Consider the following 18,806-nt stretch of genomic DNA (forward strand, 5'->3'; position numbering starts at 1 on the left):
CACCTAAAAATAAGAGCCCTTTGGTTGAAGGTAGGGGATGACAATAGGAAATTTTCCACAGAATAGCTAACCATCGAAAGGCCATAAACACTATTAGGGAAATCAATGAGGCTCATGGATCAAAAGCCACCTCTTTCAAGGACATTTTTGAAGAGGGTGTATCATATTTTAAGGAAATTTTTAAGTCACCAGGGCAAGAAAGCATTGACAAGATTCTCCAAATGGTTGCCCTCTTTTCCCACTTTATTGTTGAACATGACAATGAAGAGCTTATGAAACAGATTACAAAACTTGAGCTAGAAGTTGTTCTACATAGTTTTAAAAAGGACAAAAGCCCTAGTCTAGATGGCTTTTCCATTGAATTCTATCTGGCTTGCTTTGAAATTATCAATGATGACTTTGTGCAAGTGATGGAATACTCTAGACAACATAGGAGAGTTCTTGCCACTTTCAATACTACTTTCATCACCCTTATTCCTAAATCAAATAATCCTATCTCCTTTGATCAATTTTATCCCATCTCTATCTACAATTCTAATTATAAAATGTATCTGAAAGATTATATCCCTTCATTAAAAGCCCCTTCTCTCTCATCACATCTTTTTAGAACAATTTGATTTATTGAATGATTGCCAAATCCATGAGGCAATTGGTCTCTCTCAAGAAAGCCTTCACTTTATCCATATCCATAATCAAAAAGCTATTATTTATAAAGTTGATCTATCTAAGGCATTCGATGAGATGGATTGACTATATATCAGATTGATTATCCTTCACCTTGATTTAAACACACTTTTTGTATCTTGGATCTACAAATGTATTAGTACTTCTTCGATGGCCTTACTAATGAATGGATCAACTTCTCCCTTCTTCAATCCTCAAAGAGGTCTCAGACAAAGTTTCCCCTTATCCCATTTCCACTTTCGGCTAGTGGTCAAAGCTCTCAGGTAGGCTATCATAGATGTAAACAGACACCATAGTCAATTAAAACACAAAAAGTTAATACAATGATTAATGCAATTGATACAATGATCAAATCCTAAAATATTATGTGTTAATTAATTAATGGATTTTTTTTTTTGTAAGCTTGGTAGGACCTTCTCATTTTTGAGTTTTTACATGTCCGTTAATCACCCCATTTCCGGGGAGGGTAGCACAAGAATTGAACCCAAGATCTCCGGTTCGGTGAGACTTCATTTCCATGGCCATTGCCACTTGAGCTACCTCATGCAGACAATTAATTAATGGATATTAATTAAAAACTATTATTAAGAATTATACACATTAAAAAAATAGAAAACAAAGAATGTGTACTTGGGCCATTATTAAAATGGTGTTATGTTATCATATAAGAAAACATATGTTACTAGGTATGAGCCAATCGTATTATCTTTATATCATTTCCATCTAATATGCTAGGTGCATATAAATACATCCAAGGGAGGTAGGGCCAAACCTCATCCCTTTCATATTATGAGTGTGAGAAAACATGCATCAACTTCTTCACGTGATTAACAACACTTCGAAGGAATCTAAATACAATAAAATATTGTAAAGGTCATCAAAACATTCACCGAAGCTTATTTTAATGTGTACTTTTGAACTCTTCAACAGTTGTAAAGGGCCATGTTATTAGATCTTAGATCTAGTCCAATGATGTTAGTGATCAGATAACGACATATTCATAATTTTTTTGTGCCCTAATACCATTTCTAAATTGTGTGAAGTACTTCAAAAGGGCCATTTTATTAGATCTTAGATCTAGTCCAATGATGTTAGTGATCAGATAACGACATATTCATAATTATTTTGTGCCCTAATACCAATTCTAAATTGTATGAAGTACTTCAAAACTAACTTGAAACTCAAGGTTTTAATATTAATAATTCAAACTTATGGTGAGATTAACATAAATGGGCAATCCCTTAAAAGTATCGGTACAGTTAACCGAAATTTCAACTTATATTGCATTGTGCATGAGTATCATGCTGGCTTTAATGAATAATAATAATAGATATCAAACTTTTGTAAACAAAAACTCAAATAAATGAAAGTGATGAGAGATACTAAAACATCTTGATATTAGAAAACTATATTAAAACAAATTAAAAAATTATATTAATTAAGTAAATTAAAATTTATACATAACATAAATTTACAAGAATGTAAAAAGACAACGATTTTAAAATAAAAAAAACACAAATTAACTTAGTGTATAAAAAAAAAAAACTAGTGAGAGACCAGAATTATTGATAAAATTTATAAAATCCGTTCTACAAATCCTAGTTGTGCAGCGATTTAGATCCACTTGTACCCTTGCTTTCGGTAGCCATGGCTCCCCCTAAGACCCTCCCCTTCCCCGCTTCATGAGGCAATTGCCTTCCAGATGATAGTCTCCTCTTTATCCCAGAAGCAAAGATCAAATGTGAACCCTTTGAAATTTGTGAAAAGGTTGGACTCGATCCCTTCGGTACCGCTTCCCATGGTGTTCTACAAATAAACCCTCGCCTACTTGGATCAAGCTTTAGTTGGAAAATTTATTGGGGTGTGGCCCTCCCCCAAATCAATGGAGTTCTGAGTAGAGAAGAACTCGAAGGATAAAATGAAAGGTAATTTGGGGATTTTTGTTGTAGGGAATGGATTTTTTACCTTTTTTTTTTAATACAAGGAGGACAAGGAAGTTATCTTCAGAAATGGGCCATATTTCTTTGGAAGCTACAGAATATATCTCAATCGATGGCCTTTGGACTTTGACCTCGCAGAAGACATTCTCAGTACGATTCCAGTCTCGGTAAAACTCCCATGCCTTCCGCTCTCTTATTGGAGCGATGATTTCCTCCGGACAATAGGGAATGGGGTTGGAAAGTATATTGATCGGGCATAACCTAAAGGAGGATAGTTTGCATGTGCCAAGTTCTGTGTTGAGGTGGATCTCAAGAAGGTTTTACCAACCGAGATTCTCCTAACTATGGGAAATTGGAAACGCTGCCAAGTTTTGGACTATGAGAAAATACCATTCAAGTCCAGAATATGTCATGAGTATGGGCATTTTGTGAGAGACTGTAAGCAAGACTCGACCGAAAAATAGGATGGCTAATGGAAAACCCAAAAAAAGGATGGAAGTAAAAAGGGGAACGCGAATAATAGAAAAATTCATAACAATAACAGGCCATCCACCTCAGAAAATCCATTTGATTCTCTTCAATCTTTGGAGTCGGAGATATTGCAAGAGCCTCAAGTGAAGGATGTAGAAGGAGTGGTCGAGGAAGAGATAATGGAAGATGGGGAGATTCATGAAGTGGAAGAGGAAATCAGGGAAGATGAGAACACAACAACAATGATCCCTACTCAAGAGGGAGGCCCAATCCTTTGCCAGATAGCTCAGCCCTCGTCTCCAGTTAAAAGGAAGCAAGATCCTCAAGAGGGATTAAAAAAAATCATCACCAGAAATAGGTCTCAAACTCAGCTAGGCAACGAGGATAATAGCAGTCAGGATATAGGCAGTAATACAAAGAAAAAAGGACAACATTCTAAGAAGGAAATAAGGGAAACAGAAGCAAATCAAAATAAGAAATTAGGAAGTCAACTCCAAATTTCAAATCTACTCAAATCATTGGGTCAAAAAGGAGCAATGGAGTTGAATGAGGGAGGGTCAAAATCTACTTTGACTCCCAATCGATGAAGATCCTCTCATGGAATGTAAGGGGTATGGGAGGACCCTCTAAATCCCTCTCAATAAAAGATTTAGTTAAAAATTAACAACTAGGAAATATTCTTTTGCAAGAGACAAAGGTTGAATAAGAATAGTTAAGAAAATATCTCAAGTATTTTGGAATGGTAGTGAAGGAATAGGGCAAGACTCCAGAGGTGCTTCTGGAGGCTTGGGGACCTTATGGAGGAAGGAACAATTTACTTTGGTAAATAGTATCAAGTCTACCAATTGGTTGGGGGTGGAACTAGAGGTAAATAACACAAATGACAAGATTAAGATCTTAAATGTATATGCTCCAACATTATATAATGAGAAGCAAGAATTTTCGGATAAAATACTTCTTCCTAAAAATGATAATTTGCGTCAGATGGGGATAGCGGGGGGAGACTTCAACACCGCACTATTCTCTTCTAAGCGCAAATAAGGGAATATAATCAGAGATCCATTTCAAGAAAATATTGAAGATATTAGGGTTGAATAGGATTTGTTATATATCACTCCCCACAAAGGAAAGTACACTTGGTCTAATTAAAGGGCAGGAAATAGTCACATTGTATCCAGGTTAGATCGATTCCTGATTCATAGCTCTTGGATTCTTCACAACCATGAACCATAGTCATTGATTCTAACCTATGGAGATTCTGATCATAGACCAATCTCATTGGTGCTAGGGAAAAAGGAGAATCTAGGGATGATCCCTTTCAGATATAATCTAGGATGGATAACAGAGGAGGGTTTCAGGGACTTAATAAACAATGAATGGCATCAAGAATTTATAGGATCCCCAGCCTATGTCTGGGAATAAAAGTTAAAAGTAGTGAATAAAGCTTTGTGAGCCTAGGCTAGGAAGGTTTATATCCCACTGGGAAAGAAAAATGAAGACCTAATGAAAGAATTGGAGAGCCATATAAAAACCATGGAGGATCATCAAGTCGAATATTGGAACCTGGAAAAGGAAAAGAATATTGCTAATCAGATATTTTAGGAAAGTAGAAAATAAGAAGAGGAGTGGAGGTTAAAATGTAGAAGTATATGGCTAAAAGCATGAGATCATAATACATCCTTTTTTCATAAGAAGACCAAAGTTAGAAAGCTAAAAAACTAGGTCAAGGAAATAATACCTAAGGGGAACCCCCCATCTCAAGGTTTGAAGAAATAAAGGAGGAATCCTTCTCGCACTTTCAATCCCTATTCTCTACAGATAAGGAGGTAGATGTAAACTTGCATGAGGCCTTTATGGACCCCTTCAATATAGAAATATCAGAGGAGGAAAATACCTATTTAATGGAAGAGATCAGGGAAGCAAAGGTGATAAAAGAAATATGGGCATTAGACCTTGATAAAGCTCCGGGCCGGGATGGTTTTTCTATTATTTTATATCACTCCTTTTGGTCCGTTATCAAGAAAGATCTGATTCAAATGCTCAACTAGTCTAGGATCAAATGGAATTTAGGAGGAGGCACAAACTCTGCATTCTTGGAATTAATCCCTAAAGAGTCGAATTCTTCATGCTTTAACAGGTTTAGACTTATCTCCTTATGTAATGAATCATACAAAATATTAACTAATATTATTGTCAGGCACCTCAAAAAAGTCCTTCCTCGTCTAATTGTTGAGAATCAAGGTGGATTTCTGCAAAATAAATATATCGTTGACAATATCATATGGTTCAGGAGGCAATCCATTCAAGCCAAGGAAGTAGAGAAATAGGTATCATAATTAAATTGGATATGGTGAATGATTTTGACTGGGTAAGACATTCTTACTTATTCATTATTTTAGAAAAAATGGATTTAGTAAAGAATTTGTTACTTGGATCAATGCATGCATCGAAACCCCCTGGATCACTCCTTTGATAATTGGAAGACCAACTTCCTTCTTTAAATTCTCTAGAGGAATTTGTCAAGGTTGTCCCCTCTCTCCACTATTATATATATCTTAGTATTGGAAAGTTTAAGTCGAAACTTGGAGGTTACTCAAAGATCAGGAGCCCTTCCTAGCCTCAACATTTCCCATCATGTCAAAGTGATTAATCACTCACAATTTTCTGATAATACAATTCCTATGGGAGGAGCATCCAAAATAATAGCCACCATATTCAAAAGAATATTGGACTCTTACTTGGAGTTTTCAAGAGGAAAAGTAAATAAAAAGAAAAGTTATATATATAGATTGTAGGTTTTAGCCCCATACAGAAATTACCTGCATATGAATTCTAAAACATAGAAAATAAACAATGCGAGAGCATAACACATAAAACACATATACACAGAGATTTTTCCCGTGGATCCCAAAACCGAGACTACCAGCTTGATTTTTCATTATTTTCCTTTCAATGTTACAATACACATTTATACATGCCGAAGCATCCAATACCATGGACCGAAAACCATCACGTCCAAAACCATGTGCGAAAACACAACCCAACATTCTCCCACTTGTTGTTTTCTTTCCATAGGGGGGCACATGAGAGCTTAGTCATTTATCCAACTCTGCAACACCCATTGTTTCTCTACACCAAGAGAACTTCTCAGAGCTCAAATATTTTGTTCATGCATCTGCAGTATTCTTCAAAGTGTTTACCTTTACCAGTAACACCTTTTTGTCTTCTATCATATCCCTCACAAAGTGATACTAAACATCAATGTGCTTTGTCTTTGAATGATAAGCAGGGTTCTTTGCCGAGAAAATTGCACTTTGGCTATCACATTCTATCCTTGTAGCTATCTGTACTAACCCCATACTTGAACACAATCTCTGCAACCAAACTACTTCCTTAGTTGCATGAGTGGCTGCCATGTATTCTACCTCTGTAGTTGATAGTGCCACTACAGATTGTTTCTTACTCATCCAACTGACTGCACCTCCAAATAGGTTAAACAAATACCCACTTGTAGATCTTCTATGATCCAGATCCCCAGCCCAGTATGCATCAACAAAGCCACAAATATCCAACACTTTGTCTAATCCTGGTCTTCCTTGGTAGCACAAACCATAATCACTAGTTCCACACAAATACCTGAAAAACTGCTTCACTGCTGTCAAGTGTTCCTTCCCTGGTTTTGACATAAACCTGCTCAATACTCCCACTGCATGTGCAATGTCTGGTCTAGTATAGACCATTGCATACATCAGGCTACCGACTGCACTTACATATGGAACACAGGACATGTCCTCTTCCTCTTCTTGTGTCTTGGGACACTGTTCAGCAGATAACTTCACACCTACAAGAATAGGAACCTTCACCAGTTTACTATCCTGCATATTAAACCTCTGCAATATTATCTCAAAATAATTCCTCTGATTTAACCAGAGCTTCCTCTTTGCCCGATCTCTTATACTTTCCATGCCCAAAATATAGTTTGCAGCACCAAGATCTTTCATGTCGAATTTGGAGGACAATTGGGTCTTCAATGTTGGCATTATGGCACAAGTTTGGCTCTATGACATAAGTGTTGTCCTTGATGGCAACTCACTCAAAGTGCAGATCATAGTTCAGGCTCTCAGAATGAAAGAAAATGAGGTATATGCAGGTTCCTCGTAACAAAGTCGCGTATACACGCGGATGTACCGATCAGAAGGCGCGTATACGTATGCACGCACTTTCATGCAAAGAAAAGTGCGTACATGTGGGAAAACTTATGGATGGTCCATGGTATTTAGTCCGACATATTTGAACCTATGGTTTTGGTCCTTGGTATTGCATTTAAAGTGTTGAACCCAAGTATTGGGTCCCTAGTATTAGTTCTCAATGGTTTTGGACCATGGTTTGAGTAAGGCCTAGACTATAAAAAGGGAAGGAGATCATTTGGCAAGGGTATCGACTTATGCATTGAATATCTTAAGAGGAGCAAGATCTGGAATACTGATTTGATTGGGAGATACAGCTAGATCTGGATCTGAATCAAGGAGGAACCTGAGCATTACACGATGGTTAAGATCTGTTGATGGGTCAAGATCTCAAGGCTTGAATAGTAGTATCCTTGTGTGATTTTGATCTATTATATTCGGCGCATGATTAGATCTATAAATCTGATAATCTAGGTATAACTGATGTCTAATTAAGTAAAAGGATAAATTATCTTTTATAGATCTGTACACAGGTTCGACACAGCGGAGGCGCGTATACACGCAGGTTAAGCAAGTGAGGACTGCGTATACGCTGGTTGGTTTTGGCATATCTGCGTATGTACGCAGGTTTCTATTGATGAAGTAGCGTACGTCTCTTGAAATATGTTTTAGCTGCTTTTGTTTATTGTTGCAGTGTTCTGGGTTCAGAATTGGTGTCTGGTTACTAGTACTGTTTTCTGGTTATAGCTTTCTGAGAAGTTATTGGTTGATTCAGTATTTGTACAAAGGAGATTGGTTGTTGTAGATCTACTTGATGTTTGATTGATATTCATGGATCCAGTCTGAAAATTTATGAAACGTGGTCCCTGGAAGAAGAGAGAAGGTTGTAGGTCAGCGCCTACGTACTAGTACCTCAGCTAGTACAAGAGCTAAAGGGGGTTGTAGCTCCCTTCCAGGAGAAGCTGGAGAACGAGAGAAGGTTGTAGCCTTCTGCAGGTTGAAGCCTGCGTACTGGTATAAGACTGCACCAGTACAGAATCACTGTAAAAAGAAGTTTCTAATTGAAAGAAGATAGAGACATATTGCAGCAGGTGGTTTTCACCCACATTGGATTTCCACCTTATATATTGTGTTCTTTTGTGTGACTGTCTGCTCTACTTTTTTGTTCCTGCTTACTGTTATATGGTTCTGACACACAGATTAATGATCAACATCTGAAGAATAAATTAAATCATAAGTCTGGAAGCTATACACGATTTTCATTAGTCAAAGTTGCGTATACACGCTGGTTTCATTAACTGAAGTAGCGTATACAAATCTTTAGATAAATTGAAAAAGAATTGACTTAATAATACTGATTCACCCCCCCTCTCAGTATTATTTTCAACAATTGGTATCAGAGCAGGTCCTTCAGAAAAAGCTTGATCGCTTGAAGGAAGATCTATCATCATGAGCAACTACGAAAAGGAAGCATCAATCAGGCCACCAATTTTTTGGGAGCAACTTCGTCTATTGGAAGGTAAGAATCACTGCCTATCTTCAATCTCTTGGTACAGAAGTTTGGGATATTGTGGAAACAGGATACACATTTCCTTCAGCAACTCCTACAGATACAGCTGGTAAAAAGCAGTATGAAACAAATGCAAAGGCTGTCAATACCCTATTAGGGAGTCTATCTCAATCAGAATTCGTCAAGGTTATGTAGCTCAAAACTGCAAAAGAAATATGGGACAAGATCGTTCTGAGCTATGAAGGAGATGATCAGGTAAAACGAGCAAAACTTCAAACTCTCAGAATTCAGTATGAAAATCTCAGAATGTACAATGATGAAAGCGTGGCTAACTATTTCCTTCGTATAGATGAGATTGTTAATTGTATGAAAAACTTGGGTGAAGAAATAAAAGAAGTTGTTTTGGTTGAAAAGGTTCTAAGATCTTTATCCCCTAAGTTTGATTCAAAAGTTTCTGCCATAGAAGAGAAGCAGAATCTACAGAGCCTTACCATGTCACAGCTGCACGAAATCTTAACTGCTTACGAAATGAGAAAAGGTGGACCATCAGACAGGAGAGAAGATGCATTCAAAGCCTCAGGAAAAGGAGATTACAATGACTCAGGACATATGTCGGAAGAAGAGGAAGAGTCAAATTTTGTCAAGAACCTTCAACAGGGTTCTGGAAGATTCAGAGGTAAGCTCCCTTTCAAATGTTTTGCTTGTGGAAGAGTTGGTCACTATGCTGCCAAGTGTCCTCATAAAGATAAGCTGGAAAAAGGTAAGGAACCAGTTAGATGGAACATAAAACAGAATGTAAGTAAGAAGAGCTATTACACACATGAAGACAGTGATGGACTTTCAAATAGCGATGAAGATGAACAAGGTAATGATTGTAGACTTTTGATGGCTTTTGAAGATGATGATTTCTTGGATGCTATAGATGAAGACAGTCTTTATGAAGAAATTTCTAAACTCAAAATTTGCTTAGAAGAGAAAAATATTATTATAGAGACACTAACTTCCCAACTTGCTGAAATGGAGAAACACAATGAAAAGTTAGAATGTGAAATAGTGGGACTTAGAAAGGACATTGAGAAAACGAAAGCTCTTAATCTTAGATTTGCTAAAGGATCTGAAACTTTAGATGAGATTATCAAAGTACAGCGTTCTCCTCTAATCAAGACAGGTCTTGGGTATACCAAAGAAACATCTCAAGCACAAAAGCCATCTACCTCCAAAAGTTATCTTGAAGCTGCAAGGAGAAGTGAGCAGGTTGACAATCGACAACAAAGGCCCAATGGAAATCACTAGGTAAATCAAGGACAATTTACCTCAAGAATGAACAAAGACCACCAGGTAAATTGGGGGCAATCTACTTCAAGGATGAACAGAAGCTACAACCAACAACAGGTAAATCATTCTCAAATATCCTCAAGAACCTACAATCATTTGGTTGGTAGATTTGATAATCGCAGGAGCTTCTTCAATGGCCAATGTTTTTCTTGTCATAACTTTGGTCACAAAGCAGCTCAATGTGTTGCCTACAAGACAATCATGACTAGAGAAGCTCAAAAACAAAGGAGTATGACAGGGATCATGAAAAGGACCTACAATAACTTTTCTGCTATGGAGAATGAAGTAGAATGTTCTATTTGTAACAACTTTGGTCATGAAGATTCTGAATGCAGGAGCAGGTTTCGGCAAACAACTCAGAAGGAGCAAATTTCATTGAGTCCCAAAACATGGAAAAAGAAAGAATCGCAACCAAAAAGATGTGGGATAGCCTTATATGCAGAAGGACAGGAAAATCAATGGTACATCGATAGTGGATGCTCTAAACATATGACAGGTGATAAAGATAAACTTCAGTCATATAGTGCCTTAGAAAAGGAAAAGAAGGTCTCATTTGGAAATGACACCCCTGCTCTCATAAAAGGTAAAGGTTCTGTTCTCTTGAAGGAAAAGGTCAAGGCTGGAAATGTTATGTATGTTGATGGCTTAAAGCATAATTTATTAAGTGTCAGTAAAATGTGTGACCAAGGAAATGAACTAATATTTCGATCAAATGGATGCATTTTTCGTGAGCTTGATACAGGACAAACAGTGATCAAAGGCATAAGAACTCCAAATAACTTATATATATTCAAGGGAGGACAACAACAATGCTATCTAAGCAAGAATGATGAACACTGGCTATGGCACAAAACACTGGGGCATCTAAGCTTCTCACAGATTAGGAAGGCATGCAAATATCAGGCAGTTCGTGATCTACCTGACATCAAAATTCCAGACAATACAATATGCAAATCATGTCAATTTGGTAAGCAAACCAGAACTAATTTCCCTGAGAAGGAAGGATCAGCTAGCAGGCCACTTGAACTTGTCCATATTGATGTATGTGGTCCATCTAGGAAAAGGTCACCTCGAGGAGAAGAATATTTTATATTGTTCATTGACGACTTTTCCAGGATGTGTTGGATAGGACTTATGAAGCATAAAGATGAAGCTTTCAAAAAATTCAAATCATTCAAAGCCTTGGTGGAGAACAAATCAGATCGCAGAATCAAATGCCTCAGGTCTGATCGAGGAGGAGAATTTACCTCGAATGAATTTTTCAATTTTTGTGAAGAACATGGAATAAGAAGGGAATTCTCTACTGCAAGGACTCCTCAACAAAATGGAGTAGTGGAAAGGATGAACAAAACAGTTCAACAAATGGCTCGTGCTATGCTTGATGCATCTGGAACTCCCGCAACTTTCTGGGGTGAAGCCGCATTTTCTGCAGTTACTATTCTCAACAAGACAAACGTCTGGGTAAAAAACACTCAAACTCCTCATGAACTTTGGTATGGAAAGACTCCCACGGTAAAATACTTCAAAATTTTTGGAAGCAAATGCTACATCAAGAAGACTGATGAAAATCTTGGCAAGTTTGAACCTAGAGCAGATGAAGGCATTCTCCTTGGTTACTCTCCCCACAGCAAAGCATACAAGTGTTACAATAAAAGACTTGGAAAAATTGTTGATAGTATTGATGTAGTGGTTGATGAAGAAGGAAACACTCCTAGGCAGGTAAAATCTGAAGATTTTGAAAATGATGAGGACTATCCATCAACATCAAATCAGATTCATGATGAAGAAGAAATCCATGAGGCACCCAAAGAACAAATAAGGATAGAAGAAAAGACTCCATCCAGGTACATTCAGAAGAATCATCCAGAATCTCAAATTTTGGGGCAGAAAGAGGCAGGTGTACAGACAAGACGAACCATTTCAGAAGCTTCAAGCTATCTAGCACTGCTCTCCTCCACTGAACCACAAAATGTAAGAGAGGCATGCAAAGATGAATGCTGGGTAAAGGCCATGGAGGAAGAACTTGAGCAGATTGAAAAGAATAACACTTGGGAGTTGGTTCCTAGACCAAAAGATAAGAATGTCATAGGAACAAAATGGATATTAAAAAATAAGCTAAATGAAAATGGAGATGTGATTAGAAACAAGGCCAGACTTGTTTGTAAAGGGTATGCTCAACAAGAAGGGATAGACTTTGAAGAAACTTTTGCACAAGTTGCTAGACTTGAGGCCATAAGAATGTTCCTTGCTCTTTCTAGCTTTCAGAAGTTCAAAGTATTTCAAATGGACGTAAAGTCTGCCTTCCTGAATGGAGACTTGGATGAAGAAGTATATATTGAACAACCAGATGGGTTCATTCTTGGAAATGATCCAAAACTTGTATGCAGACTCAAAAAGGCTCTCTATGGTCTTAAACAGGCTCCAAGGGCTTGGTATTATCGGTTGGATAAGTACCTCCATCAACAAGGTTTTATAAAAGGATCAACTGATAGCAACCTATATATAAAAATTGACAATGATAAGTTGCTAATACTTGTTGTGTATGTTGATGATATCATCTTTGGTAGCAATAAAGAAGACATGAGTCAAAATTTTGCCTTGGTGATGCAGAAAGAGTTTGAAATGTCCATGCTTGGTGAGCTCACATATTTTCTTGGTTTACAAGTCCAACAAAACAAAGACGGCATTTTTCTATCACAAACCAAGTATCTCAAGCAGATCTTGAAGAAATATGGGATGGAGGATTCAAAACCAGTATGTACCCCTATGGTAATAGGATGCAGCCTCAGCGCAAATGATGAATCGACAACAGTACATCAACCAACCTATAGATCCATGATTGGTATTCTGCTCTATCTAACAGGTACCTGACCAGACATTATGCATGCAGTGGGAATAGTTGGAAGGTTTCAGGCAAATCCAAAGGAAACTCATCTTCAGGCAGTTAAGAGAATTTTCAAGTATCTTCAAGGAACTCAAAACTATGGCTTATGGTATCCTAGAGGTACAGATCTCACACTTCATGCATATACAAATGCAGATTGGGCAGGAAGCATGGATGATAGAAAAAGCACTAGTGGTGGTGCATTCTTCATGGGTCCTAGATTAGTATCTTGGTTCAGCAAGAAACAAAGTTCTATTGCATTATCTACAGCTGAAGCAGAATATGTGGCTGCTGCATCTTGCTGCACACAACTCCTTTGGATGATGCAGACATTACAAGATCTTCAAATCACTTGTACTCCACCTATCTCCATTTTTTGTGATAATACAAGTGCAATCAGTATTTCAAAGAATCCTGTCATGCATTCAAAGACTAAGCACATACCGATCAAGTATCATTTTCTCCGGGAACAAGTGCTTGAACAAAAGGTTAAATTGGAGTATGTTCCCTCTAAGGAACAAGTTGCTGATATCCTCACCAAACCACTGCCCAGGGAGACATTTGAATACCTCAGACAGAAGTTGGGGGTAGTTGATGCATCATCTTGCTGTTGAATCTTGTCTGTTTCAGAGAAAAGTGGTTGTACACGAGTTGAATGAGGAGGATCCGCGTACATACGCCGGTTTATTAAGGTACAATCGCGTATATGTTGGTTTGAAGAAAAGCAGTGGGGCCAGGCTCAGGATGAAAAGAGTTTGATATGGGTCCATGGAAAATTTTAGGGGCGAATGTTCTCCATTTGGCGAAATTAAGGGGTTTTAAATTTTTAGTGGGCGAATATTTTGTATCATAGTACATTTTTACAAATCACCTCAAATAGCCCACATTATTTTAAGGGAGAGGGTAAAAAAGGTAAATTTAGCCCTTGAAATTAGGAGTTACAACCTTCGATTCGCCCATTTTCAAGAATGGGTTTTATTTAAGTGAATCCTATGGGCCAAATACCATATTTATAAAAGAGGTATGGTAAATTAATAAAAATATAAATAAATGAGAGGTATGGTAAATAAATAAAACATTTTTTATATTTACTCCATAAGTCACCTTATATACATGCAAGGGTGTAAACAAATAAAAATATAAGTAAAGTGGAGTTATGGTAAATAACTAAAACGTCTTTTTATACTTACTCAAAAGGTATGGTAAATAAATAAAAATATAAATAAACTAGACGTATGGTAAATAAATAAAACCTCTTTTTATATTTAGTCCATAACCCTCATTCTATTTATGAGGGCTCAAGAAAGAGGTTTTATTTAAGTGAATCCTATGGGCCAAATACCATATTTGTAAAAGAGGTATGGTAAATTAATAAAAATATAAATAAACGAGAGGTATGGGAAACAAATAAAACATTTTTTTATATTTACTCCATAAGTCACTTTATATTTACGAACACTCAAAAAATGCGTTATATTTAGGTGAAACCTATGGGACAAATACCATGGACTAGATTGTTATTAATACCATGCAAAAAAACATTATTAACCCTAATATTAGTATTAATAAAAATAAAAATGGCACATGGTATTGACCCATGGTATTCACCAAAATGGCACATGGTATTGACCCATGGTATTCACCAAAATGGCACATGGTATTGACCCATGGTATTCACCTGGAATGTAGCCTATTTAAATGGGGGAATTGAACCAGCATAGATCCATCTTTAGTCTGGAATTAAACATTTTAGCTTGGTTAAACTAAAAAATAAAATAAAAATCAACTATTAATTTTATAAAGTTTTATAAATTACTAATAGTAATTTTTAAGCTCCAGGTTTATGATAACCCATGGTATTGACCCATGGTAATACCATGGTATTCATGTGAGCATAGACTATTTAAAGGGGAAATTCTATCATCTTAGATCCATCTTAATTCTGGGTCTACCAAGTGCTTAGAGGGATAAATAGATTTCATCCCCCTAAGAGTGGTAGATGTGGAGTTAAGATGGATATAGGTTGGTTTTTATGATAATCAAGATATTAAATAGACTTAGGAAATTATATTGTAAAAACATCTTAAGGTGAATAGTTAAAGCATAGACATTAGACAAGTATATGTGTATACTTCTGTTTTAAACTGAAACAAATCCAGGGCTAAAAGGAATGGATTGATTGCACTAGTCATCCTTCTATAACTTTCCAACATATGCTGGAGTAAAGAGATTATAATTTGGGTAATTTTTCTAACTGCAAACAGGAACATGCTTGTGTATTGGCAAGGTGGTTACAAGGTCCCTAGAAGTGATGAATTTGAATTTTTCTTGGTTTTATATATAGTATTAGGTTTTTTCTCATGCTTTCTGTGAATGACACGGGTGAATTTTATCCTACACCCACTAGGTTATCGATATGTAATTTCGGTAATTTTGATTTCAAATGATATTTTAAAGAAATACAATGATTTCATTTGTGTATTCAATAAACACAATATTCTAATGGAATTATGCATTTGTGGTTTACCTATACAAATTCCATGGAGAAGTATTAGTGGTGTGACATCAATTGTCCTCAAGCAGAGGCTTTAGTTTTACTCTTTTCTGGAAGCAAATACTTTCTTCCAACATTTTTGAGTTCCATGAAAAATTTGAAAGTCCTAATAGTATTCAATTATGGGTTCAAGAGGGACATAGTATTCAATTATGGGTTAAAGAGATCCACACTAAATGATCTATCGGCCTTATCTTCACTTAGTTTAAGACTATTCACTTGGAGAGGCTGCATGTGCCCCCACTTCAAGAGCATAGTAAAGTCATGTAGAACTTAGAGAAGCTATCTTTAAGCTTTTAGTGAAGATTGGAAAAATGTTTGGGTTCAATAATGCCCAGTCGAACATTAGGCTTCCAATAATGCTAGATTTTAACCTGGATCACTTTTGTGATTTGGAGGAGATGCCCCCTCGTATTTGTGACACATCTTCAGTTGTGAATTGGACTATTACTAACTGTCATTTCCTTCGAAAGTTACCTGATGACTTGGGGAACCTCAACTCTTTAAGAATGTTAAGGAAGGAAAGAAAGTACATTATGCTAAGTTCTCTTATGCTTTTCAAGTTTTTCTTGGATATCTACAACGTTTCAGGTAGGAAAGTACATTCTGTTAATGAGAATTCGTCTTGATAGAAAGGCCCAATTTCAAATTCTAATGCTTTCAAAAAACATTGTATAATTGTAATGTTTCTAAAAGGAAAGCATATTTTTTCAATTTAAGTATCATGATCCCATATTCCAACTTATTTTTCAGTAACCCATTAGGCTTTGTAGCTTTGAATAAATCCATGTCTTTTGATAAGATCCTCTTCCAAATTAGAACGCAATTTCCTTTTGGCAATAACCACATACAATGTCTTGATTTTGTTATTGAGAAAATAGAGGTTGTGAAACAAGCTTGTGACATACAAGGACTTGATTCATTGATTATGTATCAATTATGGCTCTTGATGTAACAATGTCTTGATTTTGTTGCTTGGAAATAGAGGTTACGCTTTACTATTTCACAGAATTTCCTACAATCTTTCCATAAGTATTGATTTGTAATCTCAGTCACTGAGGGATGACAGTAATGACAAAGGTAATATTCCATGGTTTGAAGTTACCCTCTTACTAAATATTTAAATATATCACCACAATTTAACTGTTAGTTAAAGGAATTATATTTGATTTGTAAACAATTCATTGCTTGATTTATAGATTTTGATTTTCTCCCTTTTTCTATTTTTTTCTCAGATTTGGTATGAGATATCTTCCAATATTTGGGTTCCCTAGTTTCCCCACCATAGCTACGAGGTTCAGATGCTATCATTAAATATTCTCAGAATGTTACAAATTTTCCAGTAAGTGTGCTTTGAAACATTGTTGTTGCTTTTCCATGGTGTTAATGCAAATAAGCACTGCAACTAGTGCCATTATTTAGATTAAGTGCCGAAATCTAGGTGGTCTTGTAATGATGGAGTGATTGTTTTCTAGCTACTAAGGCCATATGGATTTTTATCTCTTATGTTGTCCTGAGATATTCAAATTTAGAATAAGAATTGAGGTCTCGTTTCCATTGTAGATTGCAGTTAGTTTCTTGAACATAATATATAGTAGATTATATTTTACTAATCAATTGTGGATGTGATCCCTCGTAGGAAAGGAAATTCAAAGTGACTTTGATTTCACATTGATTTTTCAAAACATCCACACAGGAAAGGAGATTCAAAGTGACACTGATTTTACACTGATTTGTCAAAATGGAGGCAAGAGAAAAGGAAACTTTGTATTCAACAATGCTCTTAATTTCATATGTACATGCACATACATATTAGTAGAAAATATTGAAGGGTTGCCTAAGTAATATTTTCCATTCCACTACATTCTTTACAGCTTGTAAATAAATAACTCGGAACAATTCATTACACTACTTGTTATTCTTTATTAATTAGTGGTTAAGATTTTGATATTGAACTAGCTAAGATTTTTCTTCCTTCTGTGAAATTGTGTTCTATAATGCTTCTTTTCCATTCACTATGTATAGCATATAAAGTGTGTCTAATGGAGTAGGAAGATTGGAAAGTCTTGTGATCCTTGAACTATGTTACAAGGCAGAAACCCAACGGGGCAGGGTAGGTGCATCACCACAAAGGGGTCACAAATACCAAAGTTGGTATTGGCTAGTGCCTTGAGCTAGAAAATTTCCTTTACCCTTGTATTAACAGTGAATCTGGAGAGGATTCTAATATTATCTTTATAAGATTTATATCAGTTAAGATTGATGAGTAAAATTCATGAGATATGAGCTAGGATGTCCTTGCAAGGTGGTTGTTGATTATTGGAAGCTATGATGGCCATTATGTCAGGCTAGGTGGTCGCACTCCTTTGATTGTGAGCACGATTGTGATCAAGATGGAAGACTTCATAGTCTAGATTGATTGTTTAGCAGTGATAATTAGTGGGCTCATTCACAAAAGCTTCTATTTCACTAATCCTTTTTATAGAGTTGTCAGATTCAATTTCCAAAGGTTTTAATTACACTATAGAGTTGAGTTCTGAGAGAGTTGTGATTCACAGTGTTAAGTATAGCAGCTATGACACTTGAATGAAGACAAGCATAGTAGATGTATCAGACTATGTTATAAGCTTACCTGCATATTATAAGGGACTTGGTTGGATTTTTTATAATTTTATAAACAAGTTCCATGTCGTGGAAATGTGAAAAAAAAAAACAGTGATATTGCCACCATGTGGCTCTTGTCATATATGGTTTTATACTTTTTCAAAAAATTCTCTAAGAGTTCACAATGCTAAGATTCACTAGGACCTTAAAAAGTTTTATTATTTAGTGAAAGACTCACCAAGATCTTACAAGATTTTATAATTGAGTAAAATATTCGCCATGCCTGGTGAGAGATTTGCCAAAAAATTATATATACATATTATATTATTGATAAAATCGCCTTCCATTTTTCTTATATACCATGGAGATTTGCCCATTTATTATACATATAAATTTAGGGGGGTTCTTAAAATTTTCCCTATATGGGTCTGACATAGATCATATGGCACAGGTTCAGGGGGAGCATATATTCTTCTAATAATGCATTGTTGGCATTATCTTAGAAGATCTTGGTTCAAATTCACAGTTGGTATGATTACAGGTGGAACAATTGCAGAAGGAGAACATGGGTGCTGGTCTGAATAATGATTGACAAATGCTGCTGATGTTTTGCTGTAGATATTTTGTCTCTATTTCT

Source organism: Pinus tabuliformis, chromosome J (assembly GCF_031772625.1).
Source record: "Pinus tabuliformis cultivar Carrire ecotype Pingquan chromosome J, CPIR1, whole genome shotgun sequence".
NCBI classification, from domain to species: Eukaryota; Viridiplantae; Streptophyta; class Pinopsida; order Pinales; family Pinaceae; genus Pinus; species Pinus tabuliformis.